Source organism: Enhydra lutris, unplaced genomic scaffold (genome assembly GCF_002288905.1).
Source record: "Enhydra lutris kenyoni isolate GAN:26980312 unplaced genomic scaffold, ASM228890v2 scaffoldscaffold25, whole genome shotgun sequence".
In the NCBI taxonomy this organism is placed as follows: domain Eukaryota; kingdom Metazoa; phylum Chordata; class Mammalia; order Carnivora; family Mustelidae; genus Enhydra; species Enhydra lutris.
In genome coordinates, this window is record NW_019154109.1 from 25,707,576 (window position 1) to 25,721,508 (window position 13,933).

The window sequence follows — 13,933 nt, forward strand, 5'->3', positions numbered from 1 at the left end:
GATCAGGCTTTTTTGTTTTATTCTTTTCCCCTGAACTTCAGTTCTTCTCAGATATCCCAGACTATCAGCCAAGTTTTGAGTTTTGAGAAATGTTAAAAATCCTGGCCTTGGTGGTGCTTTGGTGAACCAGGAAGCAGGAATCTCTTTTCACTTAGGGGGAAACAGAGTGTGACGAACAGCAGCCGCTCATAATGCGGGGTCAGGGGGTGAGTGTAGGCGCTGGGCGGGGCTTCATGGCTACTCGGTGCTACTCAGTTATGAGTGGAAAATAAGCTTGGTCTGGGTCACGTGAAAATGTTCTTTATGGATACCCAGAGCAGCCTGGGAAGAAAACATGGTAACTCCCAGGGGCCAAACACCACAGTTTGGGAACACAGTCAGCTGGAACTGTAATGTGTAGCCGTGGGCAGTGAGCAAGAACCTGATACTCAGATCATCCTATCGCCACTGGAATCCGGGAACCAAGTCACAGGCCCACCTCCAGAGGAAGAATTGAACCCGATCCTAAAGTTGTTTCCAGATCAAGAAATGCTCTACTCCCAAGGGAAGGAAATGCAGTTCCTTTCTGCAGGAGTATCTTCAACACAGACCCTTAGAATTTTCCTGACTGCATTTAGTAGCACGTGGGCACACAACAGAAACCTCTCCATATAGAGAAACAAGATGCCAGGAGTAAGACTTGGTAGAAAAAAAAATGAGTAATAGGTACAGGATTCCTTGAACTTGAGATACTGCAATCGTTGGACATTTATTATTAAATACTATATGTAAAATATTTAGAGAAATGAAGACCTTTAAGAAAGCAGAAAATAGGAGACTATAAAAATATTTCACATATACTCAACCATAGTTTTTAGATATAAAAATATAATGGTTAAATTAATATTAGATAGTCTGAACAACAGATTATAACTGGCTGGATAGAGTGAGTGAGCTCAAAAGCGCAAGGAAAAAACACATGAAAATATGAAAGAGATGTTAGAAGATATGAAAGATTAAATCAAGAAGTTTAATATACTTTGATTCTGAGACTAAAAGAATAAAATAGAGGAGATGTGGAAGAGGTAACATGGAAATAATACTTAAGGGGTGCCTGGATGGCTCAGTTGGTTAAGCATTGGGTTCTTGATTTTGGCTTGGGTCCTGATCTCAGGATTGTGAGATCATGGGCTCTGTATTCAGTAGGGAGTCTGCTTGAGATTCTCTCCTTGACCCTCTATTCCTCCTCCTGCCCATGCTTTCTCTCTCAAAAATCAATCAATCTTTAAAAAAAAAGAAATACTTCAGAATTTTCCAGTTTCAGGACTTTCTAGTGTGATATATATATATGTTTATATATATTCAAAAAACATGCATGCAGGTACACACCCACTCCTCAAAACTGTATAACATCAAAGACAAAGAGATCACAAAAAAGTTGGAGAGGAAAAAGAAATATCTTTTAAGGAATAACAGACAACAGCTTTCTCAGCAGAAACCATATTTAAAAAATTCTCATTGTTTCTTTAACTATGATTCTTCTGTTCTTTTTCTTCTTTTCATCTGGAAATTTAAGTAGGTGTGTGTTAAATTCCTCACTCTCTTCTCCATGTTATCTTAAACTTTTGTTCATATTTTCCAAATTTTTGTATCTCTGGCTGCATTCTAAATACTTTCTTGAAATCTATGTTTCAGTTCATGAATTTTCTCTTTATCTGTATCATCCACTATGAAAGCCATCTATTCAGTTTTTTTTTTCAAAAAAAATTTTTTTCCATATCTATTTGGATATTTTCATAGTCTTATTTCTAGCTCATATTTTTCATCCCTTCTTTCATTTTTAAAAATAAATTGACTATACTTGTTTTATTTATTTTTTAATAGATTTTATTTATTTATTTGACACAGAGAAAGAGAGAGAGAGCACAAGCAGGGAGAGTGGCAGTCAGAGAGTGAAAGAGAAGTAAGTTCCCTGCTGGACAGGAAGCCCGATGTGGGACTCAATCCCAGGACCTGGGGATCATGGGCCTGAGCTGAAGGCAGCTGTTTAAACCACTGAGCCACCCAGGAACCCCAAGTATAGTTGTTTTATAATCTGTGTTTGTTCATTCTAATATCTGAATTTTTCTTTTTTCTGTTGGTTTTGTTTATGTTGCTGTGTGTTTTGTGAGAGGTGTGTGTGTTTCTGTGTAATTGTGAGTTCATATATCTATAAAACTAATCCATAGAAATACTTTGAAAAACTTCATCAAAAGTAAATTCCTCCAGAAAAAAAAAATGCATTATTTTCCGCCAAACACCCAGAGGCACTATCAACTCATAAAATTTTAAATTAAATTTTAAGATTGAGGTTTTTCCAAATACTTAGGTAGTAGGAATCCAAGCCTCAGACCTGTATAAACTCCAACTTGTAACTACAGATATTCAGAGGATATTTTCTTCCTTTTTTTTAATGCTAAAGTACAAGATGGACAATTTCTTAAGGAGTCATAATAGGTTTATTTCTTGTTTCCCTTTACACAGAGCGTAGAACAGTGGAGTCTTGCTTTTATGTGGTGTGGAGGTTTGTGTTCCTTTTAGACACCTCACACTGGGTAGATACACAGATGGGTCTGAATTTCATCCAGTATAACAAATTTCTTCAGTCAGTTTTGGTTCTCTGCTTTTGTCTCTGGATTTCATTTAGTGCTTGTCTCTAAGAATTTTTTTATTTTTACTTTATTGCTAATTCATGATGTATTTAAAACTGTCAGTTGCATGTTACTTAGCATTTTAATTGTTTTTAGAGGGTGCTTTATTCAGGGTATTAAGCTTGCTTCAAAACAGGCAAAATGGGAGAAAAAATAAATGTGATAAACAGAATATAATGCAAAATAAATAATTGAAAAAGGACCAAATATTTTAAGAATTTTCTGTATACAAATAATCAGAATTTCTAGTCAAAGACAAGAGAGTGTCAAAATTGAATTAAGAAAAAGTCCTGGGGCGCCTGGGTGGCTCAGTGGGTTAAGCCACTGCCTTCGTCTCAGGTCCCTGGGATCGAGTCCCGCGTCAGGCTCTCTGCTCAGCAGGGAGCCTGCTTCCCTCTCTCTCCCTCCCTCTCTCTGCCTGCCTCTCCATCTACTTGTGATCTCTCTCTGTCAAATAAATAAATGAAATCTTAAAAAAATAAAAGAAAAAGAAAAAGTCCTGATATGTTCTTTTCATTAAATACACATTTAAAATATAGGATGCAGAAATAATGAAATCTAAGAATGGAAAAAGAGATATCAGTTAAATACTAGCCAAAAAATAATCTGAAAGGATACATTAGCAGATGAAATGTAAGACAAATGGCATTACTAAGCATAAAAATACTTACTATATAATGATAAAAAGTTCAACTTATTTGGAAAATGCAATATATCTAACTTGTATGCATTTAATGAAGTAACATCAACATTTTATCAAAATATTGATAAAGCTGCAAAGAGAAGTTGACTAATTCACAATCAGAGTTGCAGCTTTCAATATATTTTTCTTAATAACAGTGAGATGAGTTAAGTAAGACCTACCAAAGTTATTAAAGATTTCAGCAATAAAATTAACAGGCTTGATTTGGTTAGCATATGTAAAACCTCACATGAACAATGCAAAAAAACTCATATTCTCCTCAAACACCTACAAAATATATTTAATAGTTAACTAGGCATTAGATCATATAGCAGATTTGATAAATATAAAAGAATTGACCAGAGGAACCACATTCTTTGAAAATTATGTAGTTAATTTTGAAATTAATTAAAAAACAAAAGCAAACAAACAACAACAGAAAACAAGTAAATACTCCAATGTTTGGAAATACCAAAATATTTCTAATTAACTTATGGGCCAAATAAATCATATTAGAAATAAAATTATGAAAACTAAATAATAGTAAAAATATTGTATATACAAATACAGAATGAAATAAAAGTGGCACTTCAAATTAAACTTTTAAACTTTAATGCTTCTTAGAAAGGAAGAAAGGCAGAAAATGAATGTGGTATTTCTGACTGGGAAAGAGACTGGGAAAAGAATAGTGGTATGCAACCAAAGAAAGCAGAATAAAGGATACAATAAAATGAAGCAATTAATGAAGTGAGAAAACATGTAATGCAAAGACAAATTAAAAAAAATCTTTTGGCAATACTGATTAAGGGAAAATGTTATTCTATTAGAAGTTCCACCAAATTTTCAAAAATGGGTAATAATTTATGCAGAAATTCTCTTCAGAGGCTGGAAAAAAGAGGACATACCACAGCTCATTTTGTGGGACTAGAATTAACCTGTTATAAAACCCCATTAAGATCAGAAAGAGATTGAAAAATTTATAGATCAGTCTCATCATGAAAAATCTAGATGCAAAAACCAAAACAAAATAAAACCAAATCCAGAGATGTATAAAGCTAAAGATAAACAAACAACAGTTCCATGTATTTATCCTAGAAATATAAGAATATTAAATTGGAATGTGTAAACCTTTTTTCACCAAATTAACCCATGAAAAGAAGAAATACAATTATTTCAAGGGAAGCAACATAAAGATTTAATAACTCTTTATAAAAACAGTAAAAACAAAACACATACAACTGAACTATAGAAGTAAACTTTCTTTAGTAAAGGATGTTAATAAAAGCCTTACAAAAATGACTTTATTTTTAGAAGTCTTCTCTAAAAGATCAGGATCAAAATATGGGCCAATATTTTACTACAAGCCCTAGCCAGCAAAACAAGACAAGAAGAAATAAATAAAACAAATAAATACTTGAAATAAAGAGAGAATTGGCAGTATTCACAGATGGTGTGACATAGAGAATCCAAAACAAGGTGCAAATAAGTTGTGAGATGCAATAAAAGAATGTATCAAGTTGGCTGGTTATAAAATTAGTATACAAAATAAAACTGCATTTTTGTATTCCGAAACCAAGCAGGCAGAAAAGTCATCATTTACATTATATTAATGCGCAGTTTGACAAATAGACCAATGTAGCATAAAAAGTCCAGAAACAGAACAGCACACAACAAAGTTTATTTATGACAAAGTCAGTGCTTTATAACAGTGAAGAAAGGACCATCTTTTCAAAAAACAGCAGCATGTTAAGGCAAAGATGTGAATCAGTGGGAGCCCTTCTACACTAGTGGTGAGATGACAAGTCATTGTATTTTTCTTTTCCTAGATTTTATTTAAATTCTAGTTAGTTAACATGTAGTGTGGTATTAGTCTCATTGGTAGAATTTAGTGATTCATCAGGTATATATAACACCCAGTGCTCATTACAAGTGCTCCCCTTAATGCCCATCACCCAGTTACCCCAGCCCAACCACTTCCCCTGCAGCAGCCCTCCATTTATCACCTACTGTTACAAGTCTCTGATGGTTTGCCTGCCTCTCTATTTTCATCTTATTTTATTTTAAATATGTGTGAAACGTATGTGCACCATCTTTAGAGTCAATTACAAAATGATAATTAAACCTTTATCATATATTGACTACTATTGTTACATTAGACACTCATTAATACAATTGAACAAACAGGAAAAAACCTGTCTTTATGTAAATTGCATTCTAGTGAATATTCCCGTATTCTATGTCCCAGAAATTCAATTTTGAGATGGTCTTTTACCATAGAGATTCTTCTAACAGTCAAGCTCCCACACTCCCAGACGTCCAAGGAAATAAACTTTTTCCTTACACATCTATAGTGATACTAGTTATTTACCATCCTTGGGGAAATTCAGAAAATAATAATTTCCATTATGTTGTGGCTCTGTGGTACATATAAGGAATCCCGGTTGAGGCAAACTACAAGAAACTATTACATTTGTGCGTTAGGATGAAGGTCCAAGAATGTTCACAGTATAGTTGCTAGATTAAGCAAATAAAGATGTAGAATGCCCATTTAAATTTGAATTAAGTATAAATAATATTTTTTAGTTTAAGTTGATTTTTCCATGAAATATCTGGCAATCTTACTCATAGGAACATCATTAGCTACACCAACACTCCTCCCAACAACAAGAATGCCAGCAATGAAAAAAAATTTACCATATTGCCAGAAAAGATGCTCATGAATGAGGAACTTCATCCGTAAAAAGTCTAAGAATGAGAAGAACAAGAGTGATTTCATGCAAAATTACTACAAGAAAAAGAAATGAGTATCAAAATACTTCAGCTGAGGAAACGTCCCCTAAAAACCAATCATGAAACAGAAGAATACCATAAGAAATTCCAAATTGAATTAAACATCCTCAAGCAAACATTGTGAGATATAAAAATCAGTTGGAGTTAAATCTGAAAAGCAGAGTATATACATACAAAACAAGGAATTAGCTTATAGGGACTGGCTTTATTTGTCACGGTTCTCCAGAGAAACAGAATCAATTGGAGAGAGAGAGAGAGCGAGATTTACTATGAAGAAATGGTTCACATGATTAAGGCAGCTGAGAAATTCTACAATCTGCTCCTTGCAAGCTGGAGACCCAGGGAAGACAGTAGTGTAACTAAGTATGAACCCAAAGGCCTGGGAGTCAGAGGAGCTGATGGTATAAATCCCAGTGTCAGGAAGCGAATAGACAAGATTAGATGTCCCACCTTAAACTGTGAGGCAAGAATATATTGGATGGTGATTCAGGGTATATATCTCATCTGAGAGGACACTGAGTTCTGCAAAGCATTGTCACCTCATTGGCACTGTAGCTGAGTGTTCTAAAGGCCATTCTACAATTCTATCATACCAGCTTCTGCAAGGTGATGAGGAAGATGTTAAGAATAGTAAATATTGTGAACATGAGTACACTACCACACTTCATTTGATCAGATGTAATGCTGTGTGGAATACCATGATGGTAGATAAGGCATTCTGTAAGTCAAGAGATGGTAGTTTAGGCAGGCAGGGACCACAAATCCATATCTACAGCAAGTGTCTATTCCAGTAAAAGTAGAGTGCCTTCTGTGATGGAAATGGTCCAGGATAATCAACCTTTCATCAGGCTGAGCACTCTGGAAAATGGTACCATACTGGGGGCTCAGTGTTGGTCTCTAAAGCTGATAGATTGGGCATTTGGGCACTCAGCATTGTCTCTAGCCAAGTGGCCTTGGTACGTGCGAGTCCATGTTGTTGAACCCAACCATAGTCTCCCTTGTTTCCATGATGACCACTTTCTTCATGATGCCATTGGACAGTTATTGGAGTGACTGGGAATAGAGACAGACTGGAATCTACAGAACAGGTCGTTCTATTAACTTAATTATAGAATCCTCCTTTGCTGAATCACTCCTTGGTGAACATTCCCATGGGACACAAATATGTTACTTCCCCATTCAAAGAGGTTTATCTACATACCTCCTTCCCCAGACCTTCTTGCTATTAATTTTCCAATTGTATTCCTACGAAGGCCCTTATCAACCAGCTAAACCACCAGACACAGTTCATTAAATGGTATAGACTCATAGTTCTTGCCATTTCTTCTTCCAAGCAAAATGAACAATTGAGTATACTGCATGAAATTATGCCCAACGAGGGAATTATTTTCATTACTGTCCTTTGGTGGAATCCTAGAAAAGGGCCATGGTGTTATTGCTGTCCACTCCGGGGTGGCACTTGTCATATCATACAGAACCACCAACAAAGCAGGACAGGTGTTTCTTTTCCTTCCTTAGTCAATTTGTTGTAGGGGGCTCTCCACAAAGACATAGGTGTGGGCTGACAGACAGAAGGTAGTCTAGTGGGAGTCGAACATAGACATTTGGGTCAGATCCTCATGAAATTTTCTTATGTATTCAGGTCCTACTCCAGCCCAATCTCATACCCACCAAATTTATTTCATACTGATGTCTGGTGGTACACCCAACTTTGTGGTTTGGCGGGTCAGACAACGTACAGATCATGATAACTTGGTGGCCCATGGTTAAGTATTCAGTCTCTCCTAGGGGCTAGTCACAATTTAAAAGCTGCTCTGCAAAAGGAGAGTAGTTATTTACAGATGGCATGGCTTTGTTCCAAAATCCAATTGTCTGTGTTGTAATTTACTTATTTTGAGCTGCCAAAACCTCCAAACAAAATCTCTATCTGCTGCTGACACTTCAAGCACTATAGTATCTGGTGGATCATATGGCCCAAGTGATAGAATGTCTTGCGTGGCAGGCTGGACCTGTGTAAGAGTCTTCTCTTGTTCTGGATCGCTCTTGAACCCAGCAGCCTTTGATCGCTTAATAAGTGGGTTGAAGTAAGTATATCCATATGAGGTATTCCCTAAATCCAAAGCGACCCACTGCAGGAGAGGCCAAATGCAACAATTTATCTGTCACTTTGGAAGGAATACATTTTCCCCCCCTTTTTTGGAAGGAATATACTTTGACATGTCCCCGATCATGTAAAATACCTCGAAATTTTACTGGGTAGAATATCCCTGAGTTTTTATGTTGAATGGATATTGAGAGAATGGAATCAAGGTTAGTTATTATGCATCAATAGAAAACTAATATACCTAGAATCAGAACTTCAAAAACTAAGAGAAATTGACAAAAATAGGATGAAATACAATGAGATTAGTTCAAAGTTCATTTAAAAAATGGGAAAAGTAGAGGCAACACATTTTTTACTTGGATTTCCTGAAAAGGGAAAAATAATACAATGAAAGAAAGCAGATATTTATAGTTAACATCTAAGAAAACATTCTTGAAATAAGACAAAATCACAGCATACATAATAACAAGGGCCAACCAAGTGCCTGAGAAAATTGACACAGAATGGTCAGCTCTGGATGTATTTCAGTAAACTATAAGACAAAAAAACCTTCACAGTGCCCAAGAATAAAAATAGAGAGTTACTTAAAAAGGTAAGAAATTGGCAAAGGACTTCTCGAGGGTAGCATATATTATAAGGTGACTGTGGAAAACATTTTCAGGAAACTCAAAGAATAAAAGAGTATGAGCTAAAACTTTATACCCAGTTAATGTAGACTTCGGGGATTAAGAATGTAAACCATTTGAAATATGGAAGAGCTCAGGAAACACTGTGGTCAATGAGTACTTCATCCAACCCAAATACTAAAGGGTGAGCTTCCCCCAACCAAGGAATGAATGGCAAAAAAAAAAAAAAAAAAAAAAAAAAAATGTGTGATGCTGAAAAATTACCATATGTAATTATAGATTTAAAATCAAAACAAGGGTGAAGACGGGGCTAAAGAGTGGTATGTCAATGTTATACATTCTGACAAAATAGAAATAAGACAGCTAGAAATGTGAGGAGAGGGGAAAGAAAGAAAGTAGAATAAAATCCTTTATTACTGTAAAGACAATAGGTGGACGTCAAAGAATACCGTGTAAAACTGATAAAGCAGTTAGTGGATGATTATAGAAGAGGTGGAGGGTGGATGGATTAGGGACACTTAAAATGTATGGATACAGGGACACCTGGGTGGCTCAGTTGGTTAAGCACCTGGCTTGGGCTCGGGTCATGATCCCGGAGTCCTGGGATTGAGTCCTGTATGCAGCTCCCTGCTTAGCGAAGAGACTGCTTCTCCCTCTCCCACTCCCCCACCTTGGGCTTCCTCTCTGTCAAATAAAAAAATAAAATATGTTAAAAAGAAATAAAATGTGCACATGTAAATGTAACCATTAGAATCAAAACACAAACCTTAAGTACAAAGAAAAAAAAAGAGAGTGGAGAAGACACATGACTTAGAAACACAGTGAATATAATATAATGTAATATACACAGTAATTATAATATAATATGAGAAGAATTGAGACCAGACATATTAACTTCATCAATAAAACTAAGTGAGCTTAACTGGCATAGTAAAAAAGAAAATGATTTTCAAATTGGCACATAGAGCAAAACCAAATTTTATGTTGTATAGAGACACACCTAAAATAAAGTGGTTCACAAAGACTGAATTTAAAGGAATGTGCAAAGATATAACCAGCAAATGAGAGAAAAAAATGAAAGGAAATTTCCTGTTATACGATTACCAAAGAGGGTAGATTACCAATCAAAAAGTATGAATTGAGATAAAATAGAACATTTTAAGGGCAAAAATCCATTATTCTCCGGGAAGGTATAATAGTTATGATTATTTCTGCACCATAGAACACTGCAGTGACCGAAGGCAGAAACTATGAGATGAAAGGAGGGAACAATAGAAACACATGAATGAAAGTAGACTTGAACACCCTGGTCGGTACAACACAGTCAAATGGACAAAAAAATCAAATTAAGGGTACTAAAGATATAAATGACATCATCAATCAGATTAACCTTATGGCTGTGTGAGTGAGTGTGTGTATAAAACAGTGAAAACAGAATATCCCTTTTTTCACTTGCACCGTGGAACAATCACGAAGATTGGTCACGAAGCTAACATCAGTAATTCTTACAAAATACAAATATTGCTAAAGACCATTTTCTAATCATAATGCAGCAAAGCTAGACATTAAAAATATTAAGTTTAAGAAGACCATCTCCACCTGGAAAGTTAAAAATCTTTTAAAAACTCTTGATTAGGGGCGCCTGGGTGGCTCAGTGGGTTAAAGCCTCTGCCTTTGGCTCGGGTCATGATCCCAGGGTCCTGGGATCGAGCCCCGCATCGGGCTCTCTGCTCAGCAGGGAGCCTGCTTCCTCCTTTCTCTCTGACTGCCTCTCTGCCTACCTGTGATCTCTGTCTGTCAAATAAATAAATAAAATATTTAAAAAAAGAAAATTCTTGATTAAGTGCAGGAAAACAGAAATTACAAAGTGTTTGAAAAATAACAATAATGGAGATGCTATAAATCAGAATTTATAATATTTAAAACTGTGATCAGAGGAAAATTTCTAGACTTAAGCACTTTCATCAGTACAAATAAAATAACGGAAATTAAAAATTAACTGGTCAACTCATAAGTCCAGAAAAAAACAGAGGGGAATTGCTGCCAACATTTAGGCATTTGTCTTCATGGTAACTAAATTGTTTCAAAATATATAAAATGCAGAAAAAACTCCAAAATTCTTCTTATGAAGCAAATATAACATTAATTACACCTAACTGGATAGATATGGCTAAATAAGAGAAAATTATAGAACAATAGCACTCAGGGAAATGATACAAAAATTCTGAATAAAGTGTTAGTGAACACACTCCCACACCAAATTAAGAAAATATACCATGGCTAAGTAGAACTTATACCAGAAATGGAAACATTGTTCAGCATTAGGAATCAATTATGTAATGTATCATTTTAACATCTAAGGAAAACAAAACAATCATGATTATCTTCACAGACGCTGTAAAAACCTTGGAATAATTCAACATACTCCTTATAAAAACACTTGAGGTAATAGGAATGAATAGATAGCTTTGTTAATCCAAAAGCTAGCATCTTGCTTAATAAAACACACACACACACACACACAATAGCATTATTCCCACTAAGGTCAGGAAAAAGGCAAGGACATCCACTATCTGCATCACTAGTTAAAGTATTAGAGGCATTAGCTAATCCAGTAGGAAAAGAGAGAGCCATTAGAGGCATAAGGATTGCAAAAGAAGAAAAACTATCTCTATTTGGAGATAACTTCATGCTAGCTGGAAAAAAAAAAACAGACCTTGAGGATCAGTGGTAAAACTAATTCAAGCAAACAAAGAATTCAGCAAGATATAAAGCTATAAACCTACATGTAAAAATCAATTGCCATTTGGGAGATGTAATGGAAGAGAAAATCTTATTTACGATAGTAACAACAATAAGAAGTGAAAATGCTTAAGAATATACTTAAAAAAATTTTCAAAGCCTGTATTAAGAAAATTTAAAACACTCCTGAATGTGCCCATGGAAAAGTATCCCTTCCTCTTGGGATGAGGATGTTGGTTCCCTTAAGTTAATATATAACAGTAAGATGATCCCAATATGAAATACCACAAGCTGATCTTATGAAGCTAGAAAACTAATATTAAAATTCTTGTGAAAAAATAGACGCACAAAAAGAGCTGGGAAAACACGGGGGAAAAAAGAGATATCAGATATAAAACATTCTACAAAGTCTTAATAATTAAAACAATATGGTACTTAACACCCCAGTGAACAACGAATGAAATAGACCCACGTATTTAAGAATCATTTGTGTATGACGAAGGTGACATCCTGAATCACTGGAGTAAAGTTGAAACTTCTTAAGAAGTGTTTTGGGACAACTAGATAGCCATTTGGAAGAGATAGGAGAGAGTGAATGAACTCAGGGTGGTGGGGGGACAAGCAGATTCTGCTATGGGCATGGAGCCTGATGGGGGCTTGATCTCACCACCCTGAGATCATAACCTGAGATGAAATCAAGAGCCAGAGACTTAACTGTTTGAGCCACCCAGGCACCTCAGGGATTAGAGATCTTGATTTACAAAAAGCAACTATAAATGCACTAAAAGATAATGTGGCTGAGTTCCTTTATAATTTGGGTGAAGAAGAGGGCATTTAAAACAGGACTCAGATTAAGGGGCCATACAAGTAAAGATTGATAAATATGACTTCATGAAAACAAATAGCTTTGCATGGTCGACTACAGTGTATTGTAACGTCGGAAGGCGATTGACAAACTGGGAGAACATATTTGTAACATATACTATGGATATAGATAGGGCTCATACCCATTACATATAATACCCATTACAAATACATACACACTGCTCTATATGTGTGTGTGTGTGTGCGTGCGTGTGTGTGTATGTGTGTGTGTATGTATGTATGTGTGCGTATGTGTGTGAGTGTGAGTGTGTGTGAGTGTGTGTCTGTGTGTGTGTCTGTGTCTATGTGTGTGTGAGTGTGTATGTGTGTGTGGTGTGTGTGTATGTGTGTGAGTGTGAGTGTATGTGTGTGTATGTGTGTGTGGTGTGTGAGTGTGTGTGAGTGTGTTTGGTGTGTGCGTGCGTGAACCCTTCGTCTGGTAGAGCAGATTTCATGGAGTACCCTTTGGTGTTTTATATGTGACTTTGGATTCAAAAGATACTTGAATGTGTATTTGCCTTTTTTTTTTTTCTAAAAGGAGAATGTTTTCTGTTAAACATATATTCCTTAAAAAATAACTAAAAGCAATTAGTGGAATAAAGTATGCTACTCGATTTCAGACCAAAAGTAATTGGACAGCCAATGTCTATTTTCACCACCCTCATGACCAATTTTATTTCCACCCTAAATTCCCAAACTCCTTCTGAGGAAACAGAATTTTAACTCATTCCAGTCACTAATGGAGCCCATTAATGGTTTCCATATTCAGCACAAGAAATTAGGGTAGAGGCAGAAATACAAGGATGAAAATTAAGGAAAATGTTTTGGTGGGTAGCATGCCAACCTTGAGACGACACAATAAGTGGTAATTTACGTGCTTTGTAATGCAGCCTCCTTCCCCTCCCAATCCACAAGACCTCACAAACCTAATATCCAGCCGTATTTAATTCTATAGGAATGCAGAGGGTGCCGTGAATGACGTGTTGTCTCCCACCAGCACTTTCTGCAATCATAACAGCAATGGTTGACCCGACTGAAGACAGCCTGAAGTCCCACTGTTATCTGGCTGGAAGGTGCTAGTCTACTCTAGACGCAGCTGAACCTCAATTTGTCCAGACTCCTTCCCTTTCCCTAGTCCACAGGGCCTCATTCTCACCTTTATATTTCAGGCATCTTACTGTTATAATTACTTACAAGTCCAACTCCTCCTGGACTTCTCCAGAATACAGCCAATTCACTCCCAGCATGATGCACTATGCTTGCCCCAAGTGACCCCTCATCGCTGCTTGTTGAATGGTAATTGCGCTACACTTTGTAGGGTAGACACTTGTGAAGTCTTACAGTGTTACAAGCCTCCTTATGACAAAAAGGCTATCCAACAGCAGGGTCCCCCTGCAACAGTGTAGCCTTTTTTCAACCAGATTGGGTGGCTACCGTGGCATCCCATTCATGCAGC